The sequence below is a fragment of the Nyctereutes procyonoides genome, unplaced genomic scaffold, assembly GCF_905146905.1.
Source record: "Nyctereutes procyonoides isolate TBG_1078 unplaced genomic scaffold, NYPRO_anot_genome, whole genome shotgun sequence".
NCBI lineage: Eukaryota > Metazoa > Chordata > Mammalia > Carnivora > Canidae > Nyctereutes > Nyctereutes procyonoides.
The window spans coordinates 4,082,864-4,095,319 of record NW_026575135.1 but is presented as its reverse complement, the minus strand read 5'-3'; the positions used below and the strand labels follow the sequence as shown (position 1 = coordinate 4,095,319).

At 41.2% G+C, this 12,456-nt stretch overlaps 1 protein-coding gene across 2 annotated transcripts in view; it reads right to left on the bottom strand.

Moving 5' to 3' along the window:
• Window positions 1–12,456, bottom strand: part of ASTN2 (astrotactin 2) — a 227,695-nt gene that overhangs the window by 20,379 nt on the left and 194,860 nt on the right. The window lies entirely within an intron of this gene.

Here is a 12,456-nt window from a genome sequence, read left to right as displayed (position 1 = left end):
CCACAACGTGGCAGTCGGTGTGGTGGGAAAAGCAGAGTCCCAGCTCCCGCTCCGCATCAGAGCAGATGGCGGGCCAGGGACACCTAACTGCCCTTCTCCGATGGGCCTCAGTCTCCCGTCTCTGTGGTGAAGAAACTCAACCAGTATCACCTCTAAGGATAGGCTAGAACTGAAATGTTAGGGATTGAAAAAAAAATTTTTTTCCTCTGAAAGAGTCAGTATTAATTGTTCCAGATCTTTCCTCGTTGCAGTCTATGACAAACAGCATGGGATTGCGTATCAAACTGCGCTGGCCTTGAGTCTAGCTAGACTCTATCAGCTATCAGGCAAGTAGTGACTTAACCGCGGGCCTTGGTTTCCTTATCTGTAACATGGGACCAAGGTTCCATCTCACAGGGTTGTGAGAATTAAATCAGAATTTACAAATACCCACCATTTGCTTCAACGTGGATGGAACTAGAGGGTATTATGCTGAGTGAAGTAAGTCAATTGGAGAAGGACAAACAGTGTATGTTCTCATTCATTTGGGGAATATAAATAATAGTGAAAGGGAATATAAGGGAAGGGAGAAGAAATGGGTGGGAGATATCAGAAAGGGAGACAGAACATAAAGACTCCTAACTCTGGGAAACGAACTAGGGGTGGTGGAGGGGGAGGAGGGCAGGGGGTGGGGGTGAGTGGGTGACGGGCACTGAGGGGGGCACTTGACGGGATGAGCACTGGGTGTTATTCTGTATGTTGGTAAATTGAACACCAATAAAAAATAAATTTATTATAAAAAAAGAATTTAATCCCCTCACCCACATTTTAGGTTTCTGATGAATGAAACTCAGTGTCATACCTCTTCCCTTGGACGACCCAGAATGCACAGAACAGTTTGTTCTCAGAGCAGGTGTGTGATAGTGTCTTCAAGTGACTACTGGTAGGAAGGTAGCTAGACACCAGGCAGCCCAAAGACTCGGGTTCTTGGTGTGACTCTGCTCTAGTAGAAGAAAGAGCATTCTCACTTTCAGGATCTAAATGAAGCAGGGTGTGTCATGGTTGGAACAGAGTCTGGAGTCTACTCGAGTTCAAATGTTGATTGTACAACCTATTTTTTTTTCTTTTACCGTGGGCAAGTTAATTAATATCTCCATTCTTTAGTGTATCTTGTCTTCAAAATGGGGATGATAATAAAAATAAAGTGTGGACAATAATATTACCTCCTTCAAAGGGATGTAGCACACAGAAAGTGCTAAAGTAAGCATCTGCCACTATTAGATGTGTGTGTTTAAATTATTAATCTCTTCCACGATGGTTCTAAAAGTGAGCTCCCTCCCCCAATTCTTTAGCTTTGCTCTCACTGAGAGGTGGGGGTTCTCTGTCCCTCCACTTTGGATGCTGGTGGCGTCAGGAACGTTTGGACTAATAGAGCTCAGCAGAAGGGATGCTGTATGACTCTGAGTCTGGATCATAAAAAGCTGTGCAACTTCTACCTCTCTCGCTGGAACCTGCTTGCTCGCAGCCCCAAGCCCCCATGCAAGACATCCAGCTACGCTGAGGCCACCCTGGAGTGAGGAAGCCCGGCTACATGGAGGAAGTGGCTACGGCAGGCATGGCAGCAGGACCTGGTGTCCGGGTCATTTCAGCCCAGGCCCCAGCTGGGTAACTAAAGGAACCTTCAGGTAACTGCAGCCCAAGCAGTCAGGTCGCTCATCCTGCCACTGATGCTCCAGACTTCATGAAGTAGCCCATGACAGCCAAGCCCACTGTGCCCTGTCTTGGAGACTGACCCACCAAATCCATCGGCATAATCAGATAGTTTGTTTTAAACCACTCAAATTTGGGGTCATTTATTACGTCATCGAGTCTCACAAGTTCCAAGCATCTACAGCCAGGGTCGGCAAACCACGGCCCACGGCCAAATCTGGCTTGCCGCATGTTTCTGTAAATAAGGTCTTAATGGAGCACAGCCACACTCAGTTTCTTAAAATGTATTTTCTGTAGATGCTTTCACACTACTGTGGCAGAGCTGAGTAACTGCAGCGGAGACCACCTGACCCATAAAGCCTAAAATACGTACTATCTGGACCTCTCGAGGAAAGCTTGAGCTAAAGTTTTGACAGCATCTTGTATAAATCATTTATTTACGTTATCTCCTTTGATCCCAGGGTTAGGCATCCTTCCTGCTTTAGACAGGCTCAGTGGGCTCAGGTGACGCATTCAAGGTAGCGCAGCTCTCCTGACCTCAGGTCTAACGTCACAACTACTTGCTGAAGATCTGGACTCCAGTCTGGACTCTGACACTGAATAAGCATTGTGATGTGCTCTGTTTCCCAGCCTGTGAAGTGAGAGCATTGGTATGAACTGGCTGACAAAATTCGGATGCCCAACGTCTTCCCCAGTGGGGTGCTGGCCGTCAAGAGTGTCAGAGTCAGACCTCAGAATGAACAGTGAGGGGCTGCTATGGAGCCCTGCTCTGATCTCCGTGCAGCCCACCTCCTCCCCAGGGCCAAAAACCAACCTTTTTATCTCCCAGCTTGGGCTGACGACTCGTGCTTTCTGCCAACATAAATATTTAATTCCGGTGCCCAGCACAGAGAGAGCGCCATGGTATTAAGGACTCCAGTCCTGGTTTCTACTTTCAAAACAACCCAGGCCAAGGCCTGACTGGGAGGCTGTGCCTGGGACCAAAGGTGAGGCGGCCCGTGGCTGTACTCCAAACATCAGCTCCCACCACTTGCACTCCCTTCAACTCCTCCGACTGCATGAGCACACAGGTAAAGAATCAGGGGAGTGGGGCGGGGCGCCAGGGCAGCCAGCAGAGAACTCTGGGGTTCTGGGGGAAGCCCCAGTCTGGAACCAACGTGGGTGCTAAGCTCAAGCACAGGCAACAACAATCTAGAATAAGTACTAGACATCTACTGCTGTGCCTGTCAAAGCCTCCCCCAATTCACTCATATGTGAACATTACTATAATCTTCATAGTGCCAACAATACCAGACCTCAGCAATGAATGATTATAGTAATGATATTTAAAATTAAATAAATATAAATTGATTTGAAATTAAAGTGTGCTGTAGTATCCGACTGAGGAGTGAATGATCCTCATGGCTGTGCCACCCACTGTATGCCTGCCCCCAGCAGAACACCTGCTAGGTGCCCGGCACTCTCCCAAGCAGGACAAAAATACTTAATGGGCAAGAAGAGTGTGGGCCTTGCTTTCCAGAAGCTCACAGAAGAGCAGGGAGATGGAGATGGTCAAGTGAACAAGAAATGGGATGCAGTGCTAGGAGCACCTCAATAAAAATTAATTATTGTCTTTATGTTTCCTTCAAGTGTGCTCGTTCTTCCTTTCTTAAACCAATGGACTAAGCTATGGATACACATTCGAGGACCGTCTGGATCCATGGTCAGCTGCAACCTATAGGGGATGCCAACTACCTATGAAAATCACATTCTCTTCTACCAGAAAAAAAAAAGCCATAAACACACACACACACACACACACACACAAAGGTGACAATCCTCATACTCCCCACCCTGAAAGCCTTAGAGGAGTGAACATGCCAAAGGATTTTAATGTATAAAACTAGGTAAATGGTCCATTTGAGCTTGTTCATTCACCCATCAAGTGTAATCTGACCTCTCTTGAAAGGGAAATTCAGGTTTTGTCTTCCTTCCCTTCTTCTTGTCTGTCCCCTCACTTCTCCTTCTCTTTCTTCAGGGAGTGGCTTACATGACAATACACAGTTAGACTGACCATTGCTCCTAGTTGGAGGATGTTCCTCTTGTAACAGGTTGTTTTAGGGCAAAGCAGACAAATTTTATGGTTTCAAATCAAGGAATGAATTAAGCATGGAATGTCTTATTATTCCAATTCAATTTATATTCCTGGGATCTCTATATTCCTGTGGCCCTTTTCTTATGTGTTTATTATATCCCGGACAGCCTCTCTAATACCCAGATAAAATCAGTAATTCTTAAATGACTTCAGTTATAGGAATTTTTTACAGGGAAGTATAACTTACAGATATGTGGCAGTGAGAGACAGAGGGCATGATGTGGAGTTTAACTTTGTCTTTAACTAGCTATGTTCTTTGGTCAGATGATTTCACCTCTCTGTAGCCTGGATACTATTGATAACCCCACAGGGATACTGTGAGGACCAAATGTTCATTATGGATGTGAAAGTGCCTTAGAGACCCCACACATTTCCTGGGCACTCACTCTATTAGACACTATGCTGGGGGCTTTTACACAGTTGTCTTCTGTTCTCTTTAGAATTGCCTAAGGAGTGTGTACTATTAAATCCATTTTACAAGGAGGCAAATGAGCCACGAAAATTTGAATTGACTTTTCCAAGGCTGCACAGATAGTTCAGCCAGGCCCCCCAGCATAGGTCTCCCAACTCAAAGTTCAGTGCTATTTCCAAATAGATACAATTGGTAGGTATTCATTGGTCCCAAATGGGTCTTGAGTCACAGTTTGGAGGAACTTAGAGTTCATGAGGAGGATGAACTCCATGTTTCCAACTTTTGACAAGGAAGAGCTCTCCGTACAGCAACACCATCGCCCGTCATCCCCGTTCAACCCTGACATTGCTCCTCTTTCTGTGTCTCACCATGAAGTCTTTCTCTTCTTCCTTGGTGCCTTTTAAAATTGCAAATTGGCAAATCAAGGTCAGAGAAGAGGCGGCCAAGCAGAGGTCCCCAACTTGGCTTTACCCTTGGACATTAAGTCATAAAATACTTTAGGCAGGATGGTTCTTAACTACTTCAAGCTAAGCTCAGTCTCCACCTGATGTATGAGCAGTATTTTCCCACAGGTTGGAGGAATGGGTATGGGGAGAAGGACCAAACTCTGTACTTGGGAGTCTATTTCCTGTTTCTATTTCCTTTAAGGGATTTGGTTTCCATATCTGTAAAATGGAGTTAACAATATCTGCCTCCCAAGATTGTTCTAACAATTAAATAACAAGGAAAATACCTAGAACAGCACTTGGTACAATAAACATTATCTTGCTTGTTTTGCCTATTTATGATATTCAAATTGAAAAAGTAGAAATAATGCTTCTTGAAATCAAACCCCTGGGCAAAGGTAATCCTCCTGGAGGGTATTATGGCAATCAGACCACTGGTTTCCATAAGGTTTGGTTAGAACTCCAGCTCAGCCACTGGGTGTGTAGGCAAATCACACCATGTCTCTGAGCCTCATTTTCCTCATCAGATAGCTGGTTTCTCTCCCCAGGCATGGGAAACAAACAGTTGGGATTACATCAAACGGAAAAGGTTTTGCATAGTGAAAAAAAAAACTATCAACAAAATGAAAAGGCAACTTACTGAATGGGAAAAGATATTTGCAAATGACCTATCTGATAGGAGGTTAATATTCAAAATATCATGAACTCAAACAACTCAACACCAAGAAAACAATCGGATCAAAAAATGGGCAGAGGACTGGAATAGATATTTCTCCAAAGAAGACATACAGATGGCCAACAGATACATGAAAAGATGTTTAACATCACTCATCATCAAAGAAACATAAATCAAAACCACAATGAAATATCACCTCTCACCAATCAGAATGGCTAGTATCTAAAGGACATGGAATAACAGGTGCTGATGAGGATGTGGAGAAAAGAGAACCCTTGTGCACTGTTGGTGAGAATGCCAACTGGTGCAGCCACTGTGGAAAACAGTAAGGAGTTCCTCAAAAAATTAAAAATAGAACTACCCTACAATCCAATACTTGCATTTCTGACTATCCACCCAAGGAAAATGAAAACACTAAACTGAAAAGATATATGCCCCCAATGTTTATTATAGCATTGTTTACAATAACCAAGACATGGAAGCAACCTCAGTGTCTCCTGATAAGGGATGGATAAAAATGTGGTATATATACCAAATGGAATATTACTCGGCCATAAAAAAGAATTAAATCTTGCCATTTGTAACAACATGGATGAACCTAGAGGATATTATGCCAAGCAAAATATGTCTGGCAAAGAAAGACAAAAGCAAAACCAACCAACCAACCAATAAACAGAAACAGATTCCTAAGTACAGAGAACAAATGGTAGTTGCCTGATGATAAGCATGTGGGGGGATGGACAATAAAAGGGGGGATTAAGAGAAACAAAGTTCTAGTTATAAAATAAATTTACCTGATGGAGATGAAAAGTACAGCATAGGAAATACATTCAATAATATTGTAACAATGTTGTATGGTGACAGGTAGTAGCTACATTTACCATGGTGAGCACTGAGTGATGTACAGAATCATTGAATCACTATGTTGTATACCTAACTAATAATGTCCTTCAATAATAAAATCTTTAAAAATGATAAGAAAAATATGCAATACCTGCCTTTTTTCTCCTTCTTCATGGAATTGATTGCTCTTGTTAATCAATTGCAATTTACTTACTTTTAAATTTTAAATGCAGTATATTTATCATATATTAGTTCCTGGTGTACAACACAGTAATTCAACAATTTTATACATTACTCAGTTCTTATCAAGATAAATGTGCTCTTAATCTCCTTCACCTTCTTCACCCTTTCTCCCACCCATCTTTCTTCCCTCTGGTAACCATCTGTCCTCTTTAGTTAAGAGTCTGTTTTTTTGGTTTGCCACTTTTTTTCCCCTTTGTTCATTTGTTTTATTTCTTAAATTTCACACACGAGTTAAATCATATGATATTTGTCTTCCTCTGACTTATTTTGCTTTAGCATTGTACTCTCTAGATCCATCCAGCCATGTTGTTGCAAATGGCAAGATTTCATTCTTTTTTTACTGCTGAGTAATAGTTCATTGTGTATACATATCACATCTTCTTTAACAATATCTGCTTTTAATTGTATGAGAATTAGAGACAATGCACACAGTAAGCTACTAACTGGGTTAGTATCCAGTAAGGTTCAGCAAAGTCTGAACCCTGGCCTGCCCTGGCTTTGCCCCCACCAATACTGTGACCTTGGGTGAAGTCCTTCCTCATGGACTTGCTTTCTTTTCCTACAAAACAGTGTGTTACTAGATGTCTTCACTGGTGAATTCTACCAAATAACACCAATTAACACCAATCCTACGTAAACTCTTCCAAAATTACAAAAGAGGAAGGAACATTGCCCATTAATTGTATGAGGCCAGTATTATCCTGACACCCAAACCAGACAAAGTCACTACAGGAAGGAAAACGATAGTTCAATATCCCTTATGAATATAGGCACAACAAAACAATAATCAAATTCAGTAACGTATAAAAAGGATTATACACTATGACCAAGCGAGATGTAGCCCAGAAATGCAAGACTGATTCAGCATATGAAAATCAACTAATATAATATTAACAGAATAAAGGACAAAAATTACTGATCATCTCAAAAGACACAGAAAAAGCTTTCATAAACTTCAACGACCTTTCATAATAAAAACACTTAAGGGACACCTGGGTGGCTCAGTGGTTTAGCAACTCTCTTCAGCTCAGGTCATGATCCCGGGGTGGCAGGATGGAGTCCCACATTGGGCTTCCTGCAGGGAGCCTGCTTTTCTTTTGCCTATGTCTCTACCTCTCTCTCATGTGTCTCCCATGAGTAAATAAGTAAAATCTTTAAAAAATAAAAATAAAAACACTTAAACTGTGAATAGAAGAAAACTATCCCAACCTGACAAAGGATATCTGTGGAAAACTCACAGCTTATATCCTACTTAATGGTAAAGGCTGAAAACTTTCCCCCTAGGTCAATTGTCACTACTTCTATTCAGCACTGTACTGAAGGTCCTAGACCGGGCATTTAGGCAAGGAAAAAAAAAAGTCACCCATGTAGTAAAGTATAAAACTATCTCCATATGCAGATGACATGATCTTTTATATAGAAAAAGAAAGGAATACACACACAATCTAAAAGAAAAAAAAGGAAGTTCAGCAAGGTTACAAGCGAAAAGATTAATATACAAAAATCAACTATATTCTTATATACTAGCAATGAATTATAAGGAAATGAAATTAAGAAATAATCCCATTATTAGTAAAAACAACACAAAATAAAATACGAATAAATTTATTAACAAAAGGCTTACAAGACTTATACACTGAAAACCACAAAAGATATAGAAAGAAATTAAAGAAGACCTAAATAAATGGAATGGTATGTTGTGTTCATGGATTAGAAAATTTAACATCATTAATATGGAAATACTCCCAAATTTATCTATAGATTCAACACAATCTCCATCAAAATCCCAGCTTTTTTTTTTTTCAGAAAATGACTAGCTGCTCTTAAAATTTATATAGAAATATAAGGTACCCAGAATAGCCAAAATAATCCTGAAAAAGAAAACAAAGCTGGAAGATTCCCACATCACCATTTCAAAATTTACTACAAGATGACAGTAATCAAGACTGTCTGGTACTAATATAAAAATAGATAGAGATCGATGGAATAAAATTGAGAGCCCAGAAATAAATTCATGCATTTATGGCCAATTGATTTTTAACAACAGTGAAAAAAAATAGTCATTTTTAACAATTGCTTCTTTAGCAAATGATGCTGGGATAACTGGATAACCACATACAAAAGAAGAGAATGGAATTGGACCCCTATCTCACACCATATATATTAAAAAAAAAAACTCAAAATGGATCAAAGACCTACATGTAAAAGCAAAAACTAAAAACTCTTAGAAAAAAAATTAAAAAGCAAATATTCATGACCTTAGGTAAGAGGATGATTTCTTAGCTATGACCCGAAAAGTACAATCAAAGGGGGAAAAAAAGATAAATAGGATTTTTTATCAAATTAAAACATTTTGTGTTCTAAAGGATGATATTAAGAAAATGAAAAAATACACCATAAAACAGGAGAAAATATGTGTAAATCATATACCTGATACAAGACTAATACTCGGAATATATAAAGAAGCATTGCAACTCAACAATGAAAAGACAAATAGCACAATTTAAAAATAAAAGATCTGAGTACATATTTCTCAGATAAGATACACAAATGGGCAATAAACACATGAAAATATGCTCACATCACTAATCATTAGGGAAATGCAAACCAAAACCATAATGGGACACCACCTCTTATCCATGAAGTTGCCTAACAGAAAAGACAAAAAATAACAAGTGTTGGCAAAGACGGGAGAAATTGGAATCCTCATACACTGCTGATGGGAATACAAAATAGTGCAGCCACACTAGAAAACCCTTTGGCAGTTCCTCTTAAAGTTAAACACAGAGTTTTAACATAGGACTTAGTAATTCTAATCCTAGGTATAGGCCCAAGAGAACTGAAAACATATGTCCATAAAAAAAAAAAACAAATTTTCATAGCTGCATTATTCTTAACAGCCAAAAAGTGGAAAACAACTCAAATGTCCATCAACAAATGAATAAACAAAATATCCATACGACTGTTCAACCATAAAAAGAAATGAAGTCCTAACAGTACAATATCACTGAACCTTGAAAACATGATGCAAAGTGAAAGAATTCAGACAGAAAGGCCATATATTGTATGATTCCATTTCTATGAAATGTCTTCAATAGGCAAATTCCTAGAGACAGCAAGTAGATTAGTGGTGGCCAGGACTGGGAGGAGGGGGAAATGGGAGTGATTGCTAATGGATACGGAGTTTCTTTTTCAGACAATTAAAATGTTCTGGAATTCATTGTGATGATTGTACAACTTTCTGAGTATCCTAAAATTCACTGAATTATATATTTTTAAAAGGATGGATTCTATGGCATGTGAATTAGATCTCAAAAAAAAATAAAGCTCTATAAACAAATAAAACCAATGGTGTCAGTCTAGAAGAATCCTACATTCATAAAGGTGGCCATGGCAAGAATTTGGGGCCTGGATCTCTAATATCTGTAGCTTTCTGATTTCTTAGTTTGAGCAAACACCGCCTGCCTCAACTCCTGTCCTATATTAGCTCATATAAGCAGAAAGGGGACACAGGAGACCTTCAATGAAACCTTAAGTGGACAGCTATGGCTCTGGTTTATTCGTAGAGGAGTCTGCAGACGCCAGCAGAACCACTCAAAACCTCAGTATGATGTGGAACTTAGAGACGTGGACTCAGAAGTGGGGTACATCGTGCCGCCGCTTACAGGTTGTGTGACACTTAGGTCCTTTACTTCCTCCAGCCTCAGTTTCCTTGTCAATAAAATAAACACGGTTCCATCAACCTCACGGGGTTATCAGGAGTAGTCTTCAGGGTAGATAAGGCTCCCTGTAGCTCAATTCTTGATAGATAATAACAATTCAATCCATAGTGGGAATTACTATTTTTTTTAAAGATTTTATTTCTTTATTCATGAGAGACACAGAGAGAGAGAGAGAGAGGCAGAGACACAGGCAGAGGGAGAAGCAGGCTCCATGCAGTGAGCCCGACGTGGGACTCGATCCCAGGACGCCAGGATCACGCCCTGGGCTGAAGGCAGCGCTAAACCACTGAGCCACCCAGGCTTCCCGGAATTACTATTTTTAATGATCATCCTCTGCATGTCCTACGTCTTTGATAAACAAAAATAACTATTTCCAATGCAGTGCAGCTTCACCTTGAACCTGTGGCATACTCCCAACAACCTGCACTGGCTCCCCTCTCTGCCTGGGACTTTCTCTTTCCGGTTCCTTCTCTCATCTCCTTCAAATCTTTGCACCAATGCCTCCTTCTCAGTGAGGTTCCCTTGTATTTATTTATCCAGTGAGATTCTTTTTTAAATTTCAGCTACATCCAAACTGCTATACCTAGAAGTATATGAGAATACCATTTGCCCAGCTCTATTTTTTCATAATATTTACAATCTTCTAATACATTATATCATTTCCTTGTTTGTTATACTTATTGATTTCATCACTCTGCTTGAATATAAAATTCACAAAAGCAAAGATTTAGTCTGTTTTATTCATTGACCTATCCCCCAGTGCCAAAAACTGAGCTAGATCACATGGCAGGCCTTCGACAGAGGTTGACTGAACACCTGGACATGCACCTATGGATACGTACACATGTCCGTGTGTGTGGAGTACCAGTAGAACGTGAGGCATTGCATGTGCATTGCTCAGGGCAAGGGTGAGTCCTTTCTCCCACACTCATCATTGGAAAGCTAGGGGAAGGAGGAGGTGGAGAAAGAGGAGGAGAAGGTATTACATTACAGTTTTCAGAAACTCGAAGACTCAGGACGGCTAGTCCCTTTGCGGCTATTTAACCAACCGTTTGCTCACTTTACAGTATTTCTAGAGACCTGTGTGCACCCGAGTGCCTTGGCTGTAGCTATTATAAAAGCAGGTGCAGGCCAGCAGCCCTATGCACCAGTGGACATTATGTAAAAGGAGATTAAAAAGAAATATAAATCATAGTCCCTGCCCAGCAAGGGGCTCCCAGTTTACTTGACTACATACACCCCCCACACATCTCACATATACATATCATCTTTGTCAATCGCTGCCTATGTGCTATCTAGTTGACCCCTAAAACAATCTCAAGTAGATTGTATTATCTATGTTTGCAGATGAAAAAACAAAGTCTCAGGGATAAAATGAGATGCTTGAGTTGCACTGGGAATACATTCCAGAGCTGAGTCCAGTCCCGGAGCTGACCTGACCCCAAGTCTGCATTCTTTGTATTACACAGTATGCCCACCATGAATTTAACAACACTTTAGTCTTCGTCCAAAAGGCACTTATGATCTTACTTGAACAGACAAAACATGCCCCCATGAGCCAATGATGAACAAGATAGGACAGAAAGTTAGGCACCCGTAGAGCTCATCAGAGAAGGCGTAAGGAAGTTGGGAAAGCCCTTCCTTGGGGGAGAGCTGGTACCTTCAGCAGTTTGGGGAGGCCAAGCAAAAGGGGGTAAAGCTAAGTGGTGCGAACAGCAGGGCTTAAAGATCAGTGCTCCGACCCAGGCTGCCAATAAACAGGCCAAAGGTGACAAAAGCACGCTGGACTTGGACGTGTACCATCTCTGTAGAGCTGCCAACAGGGGTGGCAAGCAGAAGAGCTGGAAGTGGCTGCCCAGGAAGTCCTGAAGGAGGCCTTGTCTAGGTCAGGCCTGAGTTCCACTGAGAACTCAAAGGATTCTCACAAGCTGAGACGTGGTTATTGGCACCAGGATACGGTCTTGTCAAGTAGCTTATTTAACTAAGGCTCAGAGAGGGCAATCAACTTGTCCTAGGTCACGCAGTAAGTTGAAAGGAAATCCAGTATTTGAATGGAGAGACCCTGCCTCCGAGGCAGGATGCTGTGTAGACGCTTAGCACAGTGAGCAGATTCACAGTGAAAACTAAGAACAGGGCGGAGAGCAGGGTGCTCGTCCCCAAAGGTGTCATTCTGTCTCCATTCTACTTAGCATGACCAGCCCGGAGGGTCCCCACACAGATTTTACACTGGACAGTTTCAGCTCTGTTTTGACTTTATTTTTCCTCCTCTCCACTGACGCTTGCCCTCTGGG